The sequence below is a fragment of the Cupressus sempervirens genome, chromosome 5 (assembly GCF_028749045.1).
Source record: "Cupressus sempervirens isolate cs-2001-9-10 chromosome 5, ASM2874904v1, whole genome shotgun sequence".
NCBI lineage: Eukaryota > Viridiplantae > Streptophyta > Pinopsida > Cupressales > Cupressaceae > Cupressus > Cupressus sempervirens.
In genome coordinates, this window is record NC_143122.1 from 89,087,663 (window position 1) to 89,104,673 (window position 17,011).

Genomic DNA, 17,011 nt, shown 5'->3' on the forward strand with positions numbered 1-17,011 from the left:
AACAACATACCTGTCAAATTGCCACAACCTACCCAACAACATATAACATATGTCCATAGGTATGATATCACAAAGTATCTCATCATGGTAGCTTCCAATCTTGAACTTCATTGAGCATTGCTCACTGACTATGACCTCATGGTCTTCTTGTATGCAAGTAATATGGTATGGGCATGTGTGTTTCTATCTCTTTGACTTCAAATTTTTGACCATCATTTTTGACACTAGATTGTCAGTACTTACACCATCAATAATCACATCACAACACATATCTTCACATCTACACCTTGTGTGAAATAAGTTATGTCTTTGATTAGGTTCATTCTCACCACTTCGTAGGACTCTTCTATTAACTAGGACTTCTTCTCTTTCAACATCTTTAGAATGTGATGATTTGACATCTTCATCGACATGTGCAACTCTAGCCTAGCTTTCTATTCTTTGATCTGTCCTTCCTTGGCATTGGGAACATTCAAATGCTCTATGCTCTACTTCTTTGTGTATATGAGAAATATGTTAGCAAAGGAATACTAATCTATTAAAAGAAAAAAGCATTAACTAACAAAATTACTATAACATATAAGAGAGACCAAAAGAGAAACCCTCAAATGAGAATATGAGCCATGGAATGGCTCTCTCAATGAGATTATTCTCTTGATGTATGGATGAGTCTAATGGATTAGTTTGGTAGGATTATGGGATGTATGCTCAAGCTTCAAACTAGCTTCAATGGAGATTTTTTGGATTTTTGGTATGGATGTATGAGATTGGTATAAAACTTGGTCTTAAAATGGAATTATAACTTTAGCTCAAAAGTTGTGATGAAATGGCTTGGGAGGGGATTCAATTTATAGGCTAAGGGCTTGAGGGATGGAGGGTTAAGATACAAGGAGAGATGAAAGCTTAAGGAGGGCTAGGATGCACTCAAAGGGGAGCACATGGATTGTGCTTGTTTAGCACCAATCAGGGAGTGACACATGTCACAAGGTGAGTGGATGGAGGCAAGGGGATGGATGAGTCAACAAAAGAGGCTCAAGGGATAATATCTTCATAAAGACCCTTCATAATGGCTTGTAAGAGAAATGAATGGACTTATAAGAGTCTTTATGGCCTTTGCAAGAGCATTCAAAGCTTAGTGGTTGGGATATTTTGGAGGGAGTTGAAATTGTTGACTTTGCTTGGCTTAGGAAAGTCTTAAGCTTACTTAGCGAATGTGACAAGGTTGGGGGGGGGGGGGATTAGAGGTGATTTAGGATTATATTAGGCTTGTTAGATATTTGCAAGTGGATGGCATTCATGAGGGTGGGTGAGTTAGTGGCTAAGCTTGTTTCGTATGGGTGGATGGGGTGGATTAGGCTAAATGAAGGGTTTAGAAATAGGTTAGGGGTTATTAGATTTGAGGGCTTTATTTATCAAATAGATTTATTTAATAAATGAGGATTTTGGAATTAGATAGAATAATAGGATTAATTGATAAATAATAGGTTATTTGATTTATCAGTTAGGACTATAGATAATTAATTAAATTAATCAGCTACGGGATGGTAAAGGATTAATTAAATAGGAATTTAATTAATGATGCTTTTAGAGATAACTAAATAGGATTACCAAAGCGGTGTAATCAAATTTAGGTGTCTACACTTTGTAGTAAAAACATTTCCCACATAAGCCTCCTCTTCTAGATTCTTGTCCTTTGCCCCTTCCTCTTTGATCTCTATTATTTTGATCATTGAAATGATTGGAATTGTTCCCCTCTAGTTTTGACTACTATTTCCAACCTCATGGTTGTTATTATGATCATCATTTTAGCCTCCATAAGATTGTCTGCAAGATCTTCCACCACGACCTCTTCCGCTATTCTTGTCAAAAAAAATTCTCAGTTTCTCCTCAACTCTTAGGAAAAACTGGCATGCCTCCTCAATACTAGTCATTCAAACCAGACTCAGCTCATCCTAAATACTTGGCCTTAACCTATTAAAATAACATGTGAATTTCTCCTTATCAACTTCTACATGGCCAATTCTAATGAGAACTCGGTAGAACTCTTCAGTATACTCTTGAACAAATTTTCCCACTTGCTTCAACCCTTCCATTTTCTTGAATAGATTAAGCTCATAATCCATGGGAATGAATTGTTACTTCATTTTAGCTACCATCTAATCCCATTTGGTGGTTTTGTCCTTTCCTCTTTTATTTCAATCCAACTAGATCTCCTACCACCAAATCTTTCCATGACCCTTCAATTTGGCCTTCACAAGCTTGACCCTATTTGGATATTCAATATCTTCATATTCAAAGTACTCTTCCAATTCATTGATCTAGTTGATCAATTCCTCTGGGTTGAGATTCCCCAAAAATGTGGGAACATCAAAATTAGGTCTTTTTACAATACTAGAAATGGCCTTAAAAAGCTTCACCTCCTTTGGGTCAAGAAATTCCTTTACTCCATGTTAGTTCCCATTTCCTTCTTCTCTCTTTCATCCTCGCCTTCATCATCTCCTACGGAAAGATTCATTCCTCTATGCATTTTTTCTTGCATTGATTTTCCTCTAGAAGGTTCTAAAATCCTTAGGTGTAACACCTTTGACTCTTCCACCATGCTCTCTTCATGGAGGCATTTTTGTGCTTGTGGTGAAACCCTAGTGCAAACTGCCTCACAATTGACAATTTATCTACATGCTCAGCCAAAACTATGATCCTAGTGTGTTTGCCTCTCTATTAGCGATCTATTCACACACTCAAGAACTCCATTTTTTATACCACTTGATGAAGGGTGCTCCCCTTAATACCATAAACACATAACAGAAATAAAGAAATAACAACAATTGTGGGAACAAAATATGGGCTTTTTATTATCGCCGCAAATGCAGAATTACATAATTCATAATTACAATATGATAACCCACATGTGGACCTTCATTACAATAATCTACAAGAAAAAGCTACAAACTATCACCAAGAGTTGTTCTAAACAATGTTCGAGCATTTCATAAATAGGCAATCTTGTGCCACTTAGGAAGATTCTAGACACTCAAACTTAATACCTAGGGCTGACAGACCCTAACAATACATATAAAGTTAGCCAAATACATTTTTGACATTTATTTTGGATGTTTTGGTTGGCCCAACTTTGGAAGACCATAGCTCTAAGACCGTTACTCTGATTGGCTATTATAACCACTTTTTAGAAACCTCAACTCGTGATCTACAGGCTTGAATTGGTGCAAGCACCCATCCTTTGAGTTTTTGGGCCTCATCAAGGAACTTTTAGGCCTCCAACGATGAGCCTAAAGTTTATATACCAAAATTGCAAACCAAAAATTTGCAATAAATCCATGAATACACATGATATGGCACTAAGCCTCAATTGGTAGGATGATATATATAAAAAGTCTGCATTAAGACAACCCTTTTTGAAACAATTAAAATAAAATATTTTTGGTTGATGCAAGATTTCTCTTACACCTAGAATGCTCCTACATCAATGTGGGGAAAATTGAAGACCATATATGGAGGTGATTACAATGTCTTGAGAGCCAAATCAAAGAGCTTGAGAGGTAAATTTGATGACATGAGAATGATAGAAGGTGAGAACATAGTACGATTTTACACAAGAGTCAAAGAAGTTGTTAATGCTATTCATGGTGCAAATAGAGAAATGAAAAATAAGACAATGATAAGCAAGGTATTGAGGACTCTACTTATTATATATGCCATTAGAGTGTTTGCAATTCAAGAAGTGAGATGCACTCTAGGTAACACTTTGACTTTGGAAGGTGTAATTGGTAGACTTACTTCTTTTGAGATGTCTAACTTTGATAGCTACACACCTGCTACTATTGAATCTACTTTTAAGTCACAACTAGTTCTTGGAAAAAAAGAAAGGAAAACATGTGAAGAGTCATAGTGATAGTTTTGATGATGAGCTTGATGAACTTGAAGCCCTTATTGGAAATAGATTTGGAAGAGGCAAAGGTAAATATAGAGGTAAACTACCTATTATTTGTTTTTCATGCAACAAGGTTGGTCATATTGTTGCTAGGTGTCTTGACAGAGAGGATAAGGATGAAAGAAAGGAAAGCAAGTACAAAGGAAGAAGAGATGACCAAGACTACAAGAGTAACAAGGATGACAAAGGTAGGAAATCTTGTTATATTATTGAAGAAGAAACTGACAACGAATCTAAAAGTAATGATGATGAAGTTGTCCATGTTGCTATGAAAGAAGATTCTGATGAAGATGAGAAAACTACATTGATCTTGTATGTAAACAAAAGTGATAGATGGATAATTAATAGTGGATACTCCAATCATATGATCGGTGATACAGATAAATTTGAGGATATTGGTTCATACAAGGGTGGATGTGTTAAATTTGGTAATGATATTCCATGTGTTGTAAAAGGTAAGGTTCAATTCAATTGATTGACAAGATCAAATGTAAAAATGTTTATTGGGTTGAAGGACTTAGCTATAATTTATTGAGTGTTTCATAGCTGAATAAATCAGGTTACAGAGTTGAGTTTCATCATAGGAAGGTCAATATGTATGATGTTGATGGTAAGCTGATTAGGAGTGGTGATCAGACAAGAGGTAACTTGTTCTATCTAGATTTATCTAATGGGACATGTTTTTTTGCACAACAAGAAGATGTTTGGTTATGGTACAAGAGGTTATGTCATGTGAACTTTGACAATTTGGTGAACATTAGTAAAATGAAGAAATTATGAGGATTGCCAAAACTAAAGAAGCCTGGCAATGTTATGTGTAGATAATGTCAATTGGGAAAAATGACCAAGTCTAGTTTTCAAGAGCAAAGCATATACATGAAGTGATATTTTGGACCTATTGATGTTCAAAGCTATTGTGTAGATAAGTATTCCATTCTATTTGTTGATGAATATTCTAGAATGATGACTATGATGTTTATTAAAGTTGAATCTGATGCTTTTCAATTATTTAAGTGGTATTTAGCCAAAGTTGAAAAAGAAACATGGAAGAGTCTGAAGTGTTAAGGGACCATCACTAGGGTTAATATCAAATAAATTTCTAGCCACTCAACTTATTAATAGGAAATTGAGCTTCTTCTTTCATCATTGCTCATCTCATTTTTGGTAGTCACTAGTTTGGTAGTTGCAGTGCTCATTAAATTCTAGTTTGGTTTTCTTAATTGGTGTGGTAGACTGGTATTCAATGCTTTCTAGTATGTAGTCATTGTTATATAGTTAATTATTTCCTAAATTGTGAATCAAGATGGACCCTCACTTTCGCGTGACATGCAAATTGAAAGAGGACTAGAAGGCCTTTCTAGGTGACATCCTTGATGAAAACCTCTTGTCAATTTACATTGATTTGTACATGGTGTGAAAATGGTTTTGGGGTGTGAATTTGGAGAATGAGAATAAGAATCGTGCCAACACAGACATTATGTCTCATTTTCTGGCCTCTTTCCACAACCTTAGAGAAGAAAGGGTAAAAAAATTTCTTCCCCCGAGGAAGATTTTTAAAGAAGAATTCCTAGACAATGACATTGACATTGTTTCTCATGCAGAATTAGGGGTGGGGATTCCTTGGATGGGTGAAATCCACAAGCTTTTGGAACCTGGCTAGAGTGTGGCCCTACAATTATTTCTATTGGGCTTGATTACTGGGCAGTTGAAGTGTCATAAGAAATGGGCATGAACTGGCATGGTTTTTCTCCAAAAATGGTATAATCTAGATGAAGTGGCATAGGACAACCCATGGCTTCAAGAATGCACAAACTTAGTCAGGTCTCATGCTTTCTACACAAGCTAGTACAATAGTACTAGGGTTTTCCGTTGTTGACATTTATGTCTAGTTTCACTTTGTATTTTGTTTTATCAAATTATAATCGTTGTACATGCATCTCCCTGTAGATTGTAAATTTCAAGGAATATCAATGAAAATTTTGGAGTTCCATATAAAATTGTGTTTTATTGTTATGCTTACTTCTGCAATGTTTTGACATTTTTGAATTTCTCCATTAAATTGTCAAGACACATAATATAACATTTAACTTTGAATTAAAATTAAAATATTGATGTTTAACATTTAATAATTAATTTAATTAATAAATCAATTACTTCAGTTTTCACTAGTACAAAATAATTGAATTTATGGAACATAATCGATATTTACTTTTACAATCAAATTTATTTCTCCAATAGATGGGTTTTATTTTGCAATCAAATTTAAAGTATCATTGGAACATTATTTTATTTTAAAAATAAAAAATATGCTAATAAATTTAGGAACTATGCTATTAATATTATAAAGGTGATGTTTCAATTACCATTGGATAACCAAAATCAACAACTCCAGATGTATTTTGAGCCGAATTCAGCAACAACTGACTAGTTCTTCCAAATGCCCCTAGAAAGAAGACACGAGGAAAATACATATCAAGTGTGAAATCACAATGTTGATAGTAGCACCATTTGATCAACTTAGATAAATGGTTTAAGATGATTTTTGGGAAAATAGGTTGGAATTAACAATGGGAAAGTAAACTCTAAGGTGCGTGGGGTGTGAATCAATACTTCAAAAACTTAACCACAAAATATCCATCCCACAATTTATCATATAAACTAAAATAGCTAAATATACATGTTCATCCATAACATGAAACAAATAACACATAACATAATAAGTTTGTTACCTAGAAACCCTCTAATTAGAAGGTAAAATTGGAGTGGGGATGACACTCACAAATCTTCATTACTGTAGGTGTAAAGTGCATGCAATGAAGGTTACAATTTTTGACCATAACTATGATGTACCCTATGAAAGGTTTGAACTATTAAAGGCTTACAAAGACCATTGAATCTTACCATGCTAAAGGATTTCAACACCCTACTAAAAGTGTACCTTGTTAGAGGACTTAAACTTGCAATAAAACAAGCACCCTATTAAAGGATTTACAAAAGCCCGTTAGGACTACTCAATTAAGAGATTTTCATTGATTCACCTATTAGAATGTTTCAGCTTTGATCCTTCAGTTAACACCTCTCTGCTAGATATCATATCTTCTCTTTCCTGATGTGTACTTGATCCTCTTGATTAGATGTATCTCTTCTATCCTTTAAGTGATTTTCTCTATTCTCTATAACTGATTCTACAATTCACATCTCTGTCATAAACTCCTTAGTCACCATGAATGCTCTCTCTGCATTTAGCATTTGACCTTCTCTTCTCATCCCCACATTGCAAACTCTTTAGGGTTTTCCCTCCTTAAGAAGACTTGGGTGAGCTAGGGTTAGGTAGGAATCAACGATTGTGATTCATCTATTTTCCACTTAGAACATCCCTTTTTTTGATTGGTTGCATGCACTGCATAGGGATTCTTAGTATACCCTCATATATATCTTATAGAATCATAAAACAATCCTTAAGTTAGCCTATAAACGGTTTACATTGGAGTTTGTGCCATTACAAACAACTATGCCAAAAATTGTTTACTTGGTACTTGAAATCTCTAAAGCTCAACATTCACTGTATCCTTAATACTGTAACTTAGTTCCTAAATAAGTCAACATCCACTGTTTTACTTGGCATATGAATCACTAGAAATATATGACTTGCTCGATACTTGAGTAACTTGACACATACCATCTACTTGGTACATATTGGTGCTTGGTACTAACTATGTATATTGCTTGGCATACACTACTTACTCGAGACATACTAAATTCTATTAAGTAATGACTTAAGTATTTTGTCACTGCCTTGTCAAAACCAAAATGAGATCAACAATCTCCCCCTTTGACATGAGTGGAAAAAAAACTTTGTCATGCATATACAATCATAACTCAAATAACATGTATAAATTACTTGGCTCTCACACAAAATTTAAAAATTTGCAAAATTGATGACATAACTATCATACCTTATTTCACCAAAATGTTTATAACTCCCATTGAGTTGATATTTCCTTTCTGTAACTAAATTTTGTACTCATGTTGAGTAAGTGTGTGATCCTTTGTTGTCCCCTATTTCTATCTTAGGATAGATGATGAAGTATCCTTGAGAGAATAATTGAGACAAATGGGAGGGGAGAGGGATATTGTAGTTACAACTACAAATATAGAAGGAGTTCTTGAGGAACCTCCTATGCCAACACTAGCTCTCACAGTGGGAGATTACATAGGTAAGGAAATAGATCCTATAATTGTACAAGCTTTAAAAAAAATTATCGATGATGAGAGTTTTTTCAAGTCTAGGGCATTTGATCAATTCTTATGGAGAAGAAATATTAATGATTTTGAGGCCAAGTGTAAAATGATCAAAGAAAAGCAATCTAACAAAAAGGACTCTGAAATTGAAGAGGAAGTCAAAGCTAGTTTTATAGAAGAGTTTGCACAGATAACCTCTGAAGGTGGGAGATAGTTGTAGGGATTTTGATTTTACCTGAATGAGACATTGCCAATGCCATGATTTTTTATGCTATAAGAAAAGAAAAGGATACTCAGTTTAAAATTGAGGAAGAGGTCTTGCAGGCACATAAGGGATTGAAATATAGTTATGATCATCAAGCATTAGTGATATGGTCTATGGAGAAAAGGGATAAGACCAGTATGCAAGAAGTTTTAGATGCTGAGCATACAAGTAGCCTCATGATCTATAGAGTAGAAGAGGTGGATAGTGAAAAAGTATCCAGGATGCCCAAAGAAATGGTAGACTTTTGAGTTGTTGTTGCTGTGAAAGACAAAAAAAAATTCTTGGAGCTCAATGCTAAATTTGAAGAGTTGCTAAAGGTATATGAGGAAAGAGGAAATAGGATATATCTGTTGGAGGCTCAGGTGGCCCAAATGGATAAGCAACTTGGAAAGAGAAAAGTGGGAGAATCTAGCTAGCCTAGGATTGCTTATCCTCATCCTCTAGTTGAGCCCTTCAAGTCAATTCCCCATGTAGAGCTACCAGATACTCCAAGAGACCATAATTTTATATAGTTGAGGAGTTTGAAGAAGACGAGTAAACTTTGGGCATTACATGTGAAATTAAATGACCAATATGAGGACAAAATCAGAAAAACAATCTTGTACCTAGTAGATAAGATTGATTGGCCTACATTTTATGAACAATTGGTAAAGATAATGGACATGTGGAATGAGATAAAAGGTAGTGATGATTCTTTGAAGCCAATTATAAATAAATGGGGTAGCAGGGATAAAGATGTCACACTTTTATGTGTTTCAGTGATTAGTCTATCTTGTGAAAAAATAGAAAAGAGCTTTGACATGACTAATGATCTCTTTGATTTTGATGATAAGAGGGCTACAGTGTAGAAGAGAATGTTGGAAATATTCAAGACTAAGCTAAGTTACTGAGAGGGGAGGGGTGAATTAGTAACTTCAAAAACTTCAATAATTTCAACATTTAATCCAACCATTCAATTAACATTTAATGCATCATATAAATTCTTATCTAATTGCATGCATAAGAAATTGAAAGCATTTATAACGTTGAAACACAAAGATTTGGTGACCCAAAAAACTTCCAAATAGAAAGTAAAACTGGGGTGGGGATGATACCCACAACTTTAGTATTGTAGTATAAAGTTAGACTATTAAAGCTTAGATTGACCACTTTTGATGATCTACCCTATTAGGAGCAATAAGGACTGCTAGGTCCACCTTGTGAAAGGATTTACAAACATATAGTTCAGTATGCACTTAGTAAAGAGATTTTAAAAAGACTATTAGGTCTACCTTGTGAAAGGATTTTGACTGATCTACCTATTAGGATGAAGCAGTAGTAGATCTCTAATCTACAACTTAGTTTTCTAAATGAGATTCCTTTGTGTACTAATCACCTTTCTATGATAGATATGTCTCTATTGCTCCTTGTGTTGTTATGGCCTTTATAATTTGATCCTTCTGCTTTTCTCTAGTGTAATTCACATTCACATCTTCATATTTCACACACATTACATTACATCCATGCATTGGATATGATACAATGCATTATATATATATATATATATATCAATCCAATTATACAAATTACAAAGTCAGCCATCATACAAGTTACCATAAATGTTACAAAGTTAGCCCACATGAAGACATTTGAGTTCTAAAGACCAACTTAGTGAGATTCTAATACTTGGCATTCATTGTCAATACTCAACATCATTATGCACTTAATAGATGTAGAAGCTCAATCCATACTGATAACTTCTAGGTAATCCTGAACTTGGTCTGCATTGGTGACTTGGTAGACATTATGAAACTCATCATATAAACTGAGTCTCTTGATTTACATTGTATGACTCAGTAAACATTCTCACCTTGAGCTTGGTATAAACTGAGTCTCTTGGTTAACACTAGGAAGTTCAGCTAACATTGGACTCTCATCACATACACTGCGAACTTGGTGAACATTGCACTACTTGGTAATGACTAGGATGTGTCCAAAGGACTCGGTAGCAACTGTAGAACTCAGTGAACAATTGAATTACATGGAAAACACTGAGAATTGTACAATGAGCTTGGTAGCTATATGCAATCTGAATAAGTGTGTCTCACTAATAACAAACTTGACCGATATGTCAATAGACAATTATAATTTGTTTCTCAAAGTATCTTGCTGAAAAAATTGAGCTTTTCCCCTGTCCACTCCAAAAAATAGATAAATTAAAAGACAAGGAGGAATGGGCCAAAGAATTAGATGATTTATTATGCCTTAGAATTAATGGGGTTATAAATGAAAAGGGGCATGCATTGTGGGCAAAAACAACTGAGGTAGTTGTCAGAGTTCAAATATTCTATGATTCTCTTAGACAAGAATTTGTTGAAATAAATAAGTTAGTAGATTTTGTTTTGAAGAAGCAATGTGAATTATTAAGTTTTGATTGGCCAGATGACACACTTTTTAACAAATGGATGGAAGATTTTGTACATTCAAATTAGTTAGTGCTTCGTGAAACTGATGAAGATAAGATGGAACAAGATGAGTTGCAAATAATTGATGCATTAGTTAAAGCAAAAGAAGACAAAGATAAACAATCAACTATAGTAACGAGCACGAAGGTCCAAACTAATGACTTGGCAATAGGAGAATCAAGTGTAACTATCAATTTGTTAGTACATGATGACTTGGATGGAGAACCACAAGTTGAGCTCAATTTTCAAGTATCAAAACTAGGTCCATCACAAGCATCATAACTAGTGCCAATTATAAACTCCTCAGCAACAAAGAAGCATAGCATAAGTGGTCCCCACAAAAGGAATATTCATGATGTGAATCATTCTATTGCACCAAACTTTGTCTTTTATGACAGTAACTTTTGTAAATATCTTTATGTCTTAAGGATAGTTGTCATTATTCTCTAGGCCTAAACCTTGTTGTATCTTATACTATATAAACGAGATCCCGAGTCTAGAGAAAGTGTCCAAACTGTTATGTAATTTTTAGCTTTTGCTAGGTTTACATTCGGTCCAGTTTCCTTGATGCCAAATTTGTGATGTATTTTGTCTAAAAATCTGACAATACATTAACATTCAAAGATCATGCTATTTTGTCTTAAGTTGTTTTGAGTATTACTCCAATGTTATATAAATTTCAAAGAGAATTAATACAAAGATGAACTATCACCATATCCATTTTCTCTAAATCTTGTCTCCATTATTATCGACTGGTCATCTTGAGGTTGTATATGCAAAGCTTGTTCAATTTAATGCAACTAGGATAGGTTGTACATCAGTTCACTATTTCTTTTAATTTGATGAATTAAGTAAATGCTTCAATGATATGATAGGATTTTGAGGTAGTAAGAAGGATATGTATAAGGATGAGTTCTGGAGAAAATTGCTGATAATATTGATTGTAATGCAATCAATTAGTTCAAGATAGTTGGGTAGACTCTGAATCCCAATAGATGAGGCACTAATCAATTATCTTAGTTTGCATATGAAGAGATCATGAATAAGCATCAAGAAAAATCTTAAAATAAAATCAATTTTATTTTATATGTATGAAGAGTATCATAGTTGGTAAGTACTTGATTGCATTTAATCTCTGTGTTTTAGTTAACTATTGTTGCCTAGAATTACATGTAAATCTAAGAAGAATTATGACCAAAAATCTACGATAGGGGATGAGTATTGTAAGAGAATATCAGTAAATAAATGATGTATGAAGATAATATCAAGTTTTGAATCATTTTATCCCTCAGGTGCACCTACCTTAGTTTTGCAGAGCCTAAAGAGTAGAAAATATTTTGTGATTTTGTTGAAGTTGTGTCCAGATCTAAGGACTTCTTAGTTGAACATAGGAAATAGCTAATCCTTAGACTAATTTTTTCTTCATCATCTTAGTATCAAGTATTTTGTTGCTTGGTAGTTTAAAAACACCAACAGGGTGAAGGGGTCAAACCATATTTATTAAAAAATGGTTTGTGAATCTACAAGCGCATTATCCTAGCTTGTTCTAATAGATTCCAAAAAAAAAAATTTAGTCTCTAGTAGAGCAACTAATTCAACTAGACTTTCTACAGTAGAGAGATGAGAATTTTGACCTGCTATCTCCTTAGCTAATGCTAGCTCTCTCTCTTTATTACCTCCATATGAGGTATCAACATGGATTAAATAGAGATCAATTTATCTCTCATTTTCCCATTTATCAATTTTATGTTCAGCCAATCTCCCTTGGGAAAAAAAAATCAATTAAAATGAATAGAGCTTGAACTTGCATCCATGCTCAAAGAATGACCTATAGAATTTAGGTCTAGTTGTACTTTCAATATTTTCTCTTGAATATCTTATGTGAAACTTGGTACATCACATGATGTTTTATACATAATTTTAATTCTTTGTACATCTCCCTCTATATTGTTTACAAGTTTATAAAGTTCAACTTTCCTTATAACAATCTCGGTTGACACTTTCTCCAAAACTTGTTTCTCAAATTTCTTCTCAGACTAGTGTAACAATTTCTCATTTGCCTCAATGTCATCATTGTTAACATTCTTAACAATGTAAACTAATTGGTCTATAAGAGGTTCTTTCTCATTAATACCATGTATATCAAATGCTTCAAAAAATATATCCTTAATCTAATGTAGTACTTGCCTTTATTGACATTTCATTTTTGAATCTCTTCTTGTTTTGTCTTTCTTGCCAATACATTGTACAAAATTTGTATTTGATCCAAAGTCATATTATCAGGATCAAACCTGGGAATAACAATTACCTCATCTAGTGTCATTGGCTTTCCAGGTGACTTAACCTTCCTCTTCATTTTTCGTGCCCTTGGCGTGCTAGTGCTCAAAAATGTGATCTACAATGGTGTCACTTCAACACTTAGCCTTGGAATATCTTGGCTTGTTGATGAAATATTCTTCTAATTATTTATCATCTTCTGGTTAGATGTAGTAGTTGTCTCTATCCCAACAAGTGCTGAGGGTACTACACTCGCTAGTTGAACCAATGCTTGAACTACCACTTGTTTTTTTGGTTCTTGTGCTTCCTCGGTCCTTTTTTGCAAAAACTCCTTTATTCCCTCAACATGAGGTCCTAAGGTTCCATTTGTAGAGTTATATTCTTTCTCTTTCTCTTATCCTTCTTCTTTGTCAATTACAAGATTAGTCATGGGCATGAGGTGTAGAAGTGTAATGGTGCAGGAACACCCAAGGATTTCTTGATCAATTCAAGTTTTTACTTGTGTGTGTGTGTGTGCCTTTAGGGTATTTTGGAAAAAATAATTATAAGGTCATGTGGAGCATGGTAAGAGTACATTAGGGTTTGAATTGAAGAGTCTTAGGACACTTGTAAGTGTAATTAGGGATTGAGACGATGTAAAAGCCCCTGATTTGCACAAAGTTGATGATGAAATTAGGTTAGTAGGGTCTAGGATGGGTTAGGATAATTTTTTTACCATAGTTAAGGTATTTGGTCAAGTTTTGGGAGTATTGCAATTCATTTAGCTAAGTTGTTGAAAATTTTCCAAAAAGATGTAAAAGTTGCATTGTGCAACTTTGCAACTTTGAAAAGTTTCTCAAACTACATTGTCAAAATGTTGAAAATTGATGACAAGGATCCCTAAGGTGAAATGACTACCCAAACACCCTACATAAGTCATGACCTGACCAATATGCACTATTGGACACCCATTGTATGGAGAGAAGTTTTCAACATTGGAGTTTTGAAGTGACTTTTAGCATATTTTGTGTACTTTTCATGACAGTGGGTGCTTAGATGATTGAATTTTATACTATAATACTTGGTGTGAGTAGTTTATATTTTTTCCATTAGATAAACATCTTGTGCACATTTTCTTTCTTTTTAGTAAATATTCTTGTTTTTGCACTATTGGTGGTTCTGTCCAGGCAGTTGGAAAAGATGGTTTCTAACTCACTTCCCAGTATCCATTATCAACAAACTCTTGGTAATAGTGAGTAGACTCCATTTATATGCATTTAACATGATCTTGGGACCTCAAATGCAGGGAAGCTATTTTTAAAGTCTTTCCCTAGGTGAGCTTGTGATGAGTTCGACTAGGGAAGACCAAAGTGAAAACATCATAACTTATAGAGGTGGATAGTTAGGGCCATAATTAATTTTGGAGATTGAATAGATGATTATTTCAAAGATATGGTGAAGAAGGTGTAGTCATAACAATCCATTTGATATCCTTACACTTTCCAACTTGCAAGGTGGTGACCCCAAGACCTCAAAAGTCGTTGAGGGGTTGGCTTATAATAAAGGAATCCTAAGAAAATTTATATTGTTTCTTTGGAAGGATTAGGAGAAAAACCCTATTTTCTTAGAATAGGAGACCTAATTGGGGCTAGTAGCCTTTTAGGCCTATTTGTGAAGAATTAATGAAATCAGATGAGTAGTTGAATCAAGTGAGACTCCTGACACCACTAGTTGGTTGATTTGAATGTTTGGGAATACCTCCACACCTTTTCAAGGCTAAGTACAAGATTTGGAGGTTAAGAGCCTTTATGAAGGTTTAAGGGCTATGGTGATTGAAGCAAGAATGTATCAAGTTTTGGTTTGATTGATGAATCTTTCTTGGTAGTTGGGTTGGATAGAGAGACCAAGGGATCCTTAGACAATAAAGGTCCTATAGGTGACAAGTGGTATGGTGAAGACAACCTAGAAGTCTTCTAGGAATTCTAAGAGCATGAACTTGTGATTACTTCATCCAACCTCCCTATCATATTTGTATCAGAGCCTCAAAATATTAGGCTTGTGGATAAATGTTTCAGATTGAGAAATTAGTAGGAGAAACTAAAATGGTGAGAAATTTCTAGAAATATGTTCAAGAACTTTAGAGTAAAACTTTCTTATAGGCCATTCCAATAGTTTGGTGTTTACATCCAAGTCCTCATCATTGATCTTCTCAAAAATAGTTACTAGTTGCTCAAGAATATGTTTCTCTTCATTAGGAGTTGGGATACTAAAAACATCAAGAAATATGTCTTTTATTTCATGAAGAACTCTCTTCTTCTTGTGCTCTGTTCTTAGCAACTCTTGTTGTTTCTTCCTATGTAGAGCTTCCTATATAATGTTCATTTTCTCAATGGTGATTGTTGTAAATCAAAATTTGGAAGTTCAATCACCTCATCAAGACTTACATCTCGACAAGATATATCTTTTGATCTGCTAGATGTATCTACACTTGGCCTTGATATTTGGAATGGGGTGGCATGAGTGATCGATCTTTGAAGAACTTGACTACTGGTAGGAGTAATAGAAACTAGTAAAGTGAGTAGAGTCTATATGGAAACTTGTTCCTCTATAGCAGTGTCACCTTCAATTCTTCAGACTTGTTAATCTAACTTGCCTCTTCTTGCTATTCACCTTGTCTTTGTGATGTAGGTACACATGACTTGCTTCCTAACCTAGTTTGACTTCAGTTCCATCCTTCTCAACTATAATTAAGGCTTTCTTATGTGAAATCAATGGCACTAGAGGTAATGCAACTAGTGTTGTAATAACACCTTGTTGTTCAATGCTTGTACTTTGGTCATTTGTAAATTTTACCTTTGGGGGCACACTAAATGGGTCAATTTGTTTCTCCCCTGCTGATGCCATTACTACCTTATCAATTTCTTATGTTCTCACCAATATAGGATTTGAGCATAATTTAGCTACCATGGTTTTATCCTTCAAAATTTTCTTCAAATCATCATCAGTTGAAGGATTGATTTTTAGAGCAGAAATGTCAAAAACATCCTTGATTTTTACTAAGTCCTATTGACTTGGTGTACATGTGGAGGACTGGCACTTGATACTTTTACCTTAGGTACACTTTGATCATTTTTCTACTCATCTTCAGCTATGGCCTCTTCTCCTACTATTTCCTTAGTGCTTTCCACATGACCATCCTTGACTGATACATCTTTTGCAGTCTTTGTTGCCTTTTGTTCATCTTTCTTAGGATTCTGCATTTCTTGCTTACCTTTCTCTATTATAGCAAGAATGGGTAAGTTGTAAATAGATATCCATATAGCTTTACTCTTAGTTACCCCATCCTCTATATTCTTCTTCAAGATACATAATGCTCTATATTTTGGAGCAAATTTACTTTTTTGCAACTCCATAGCCTCATCTATCATTATCTTTGGCAATTTAGGCATAACTTGGGCTAAAGTGGTTTCCTTGATTTGTTTTTCAATATGTAAGTTGTACTACCATTTTTTCTCAAATTTTTCATATAAAATTTTGGGTAATGATTTGGAAATCTCAATAGGTGTGGTATTGAATGTGGTCATCATCTCATATATAGCTTCCTCCACCTATTCATATCTAAATTTCCTAACTTATCAAATTCAAAATGTGTGAATCCTGACAAATCAACATTATGCCTAATATTATCACATAAGTTGTCTAAGTTAGAGGAGGCACTCTAGCTTACCACCTAAAATTGACTCATTTAATCTAAATATGTCTTCTCTTCATCTAACTCAACTGGAGCAACAAACTTTCTTCTCTTTTTCTTTTTTGACTGACTCTACTCTGTAGTAGTAATAGTCCTTTACATTT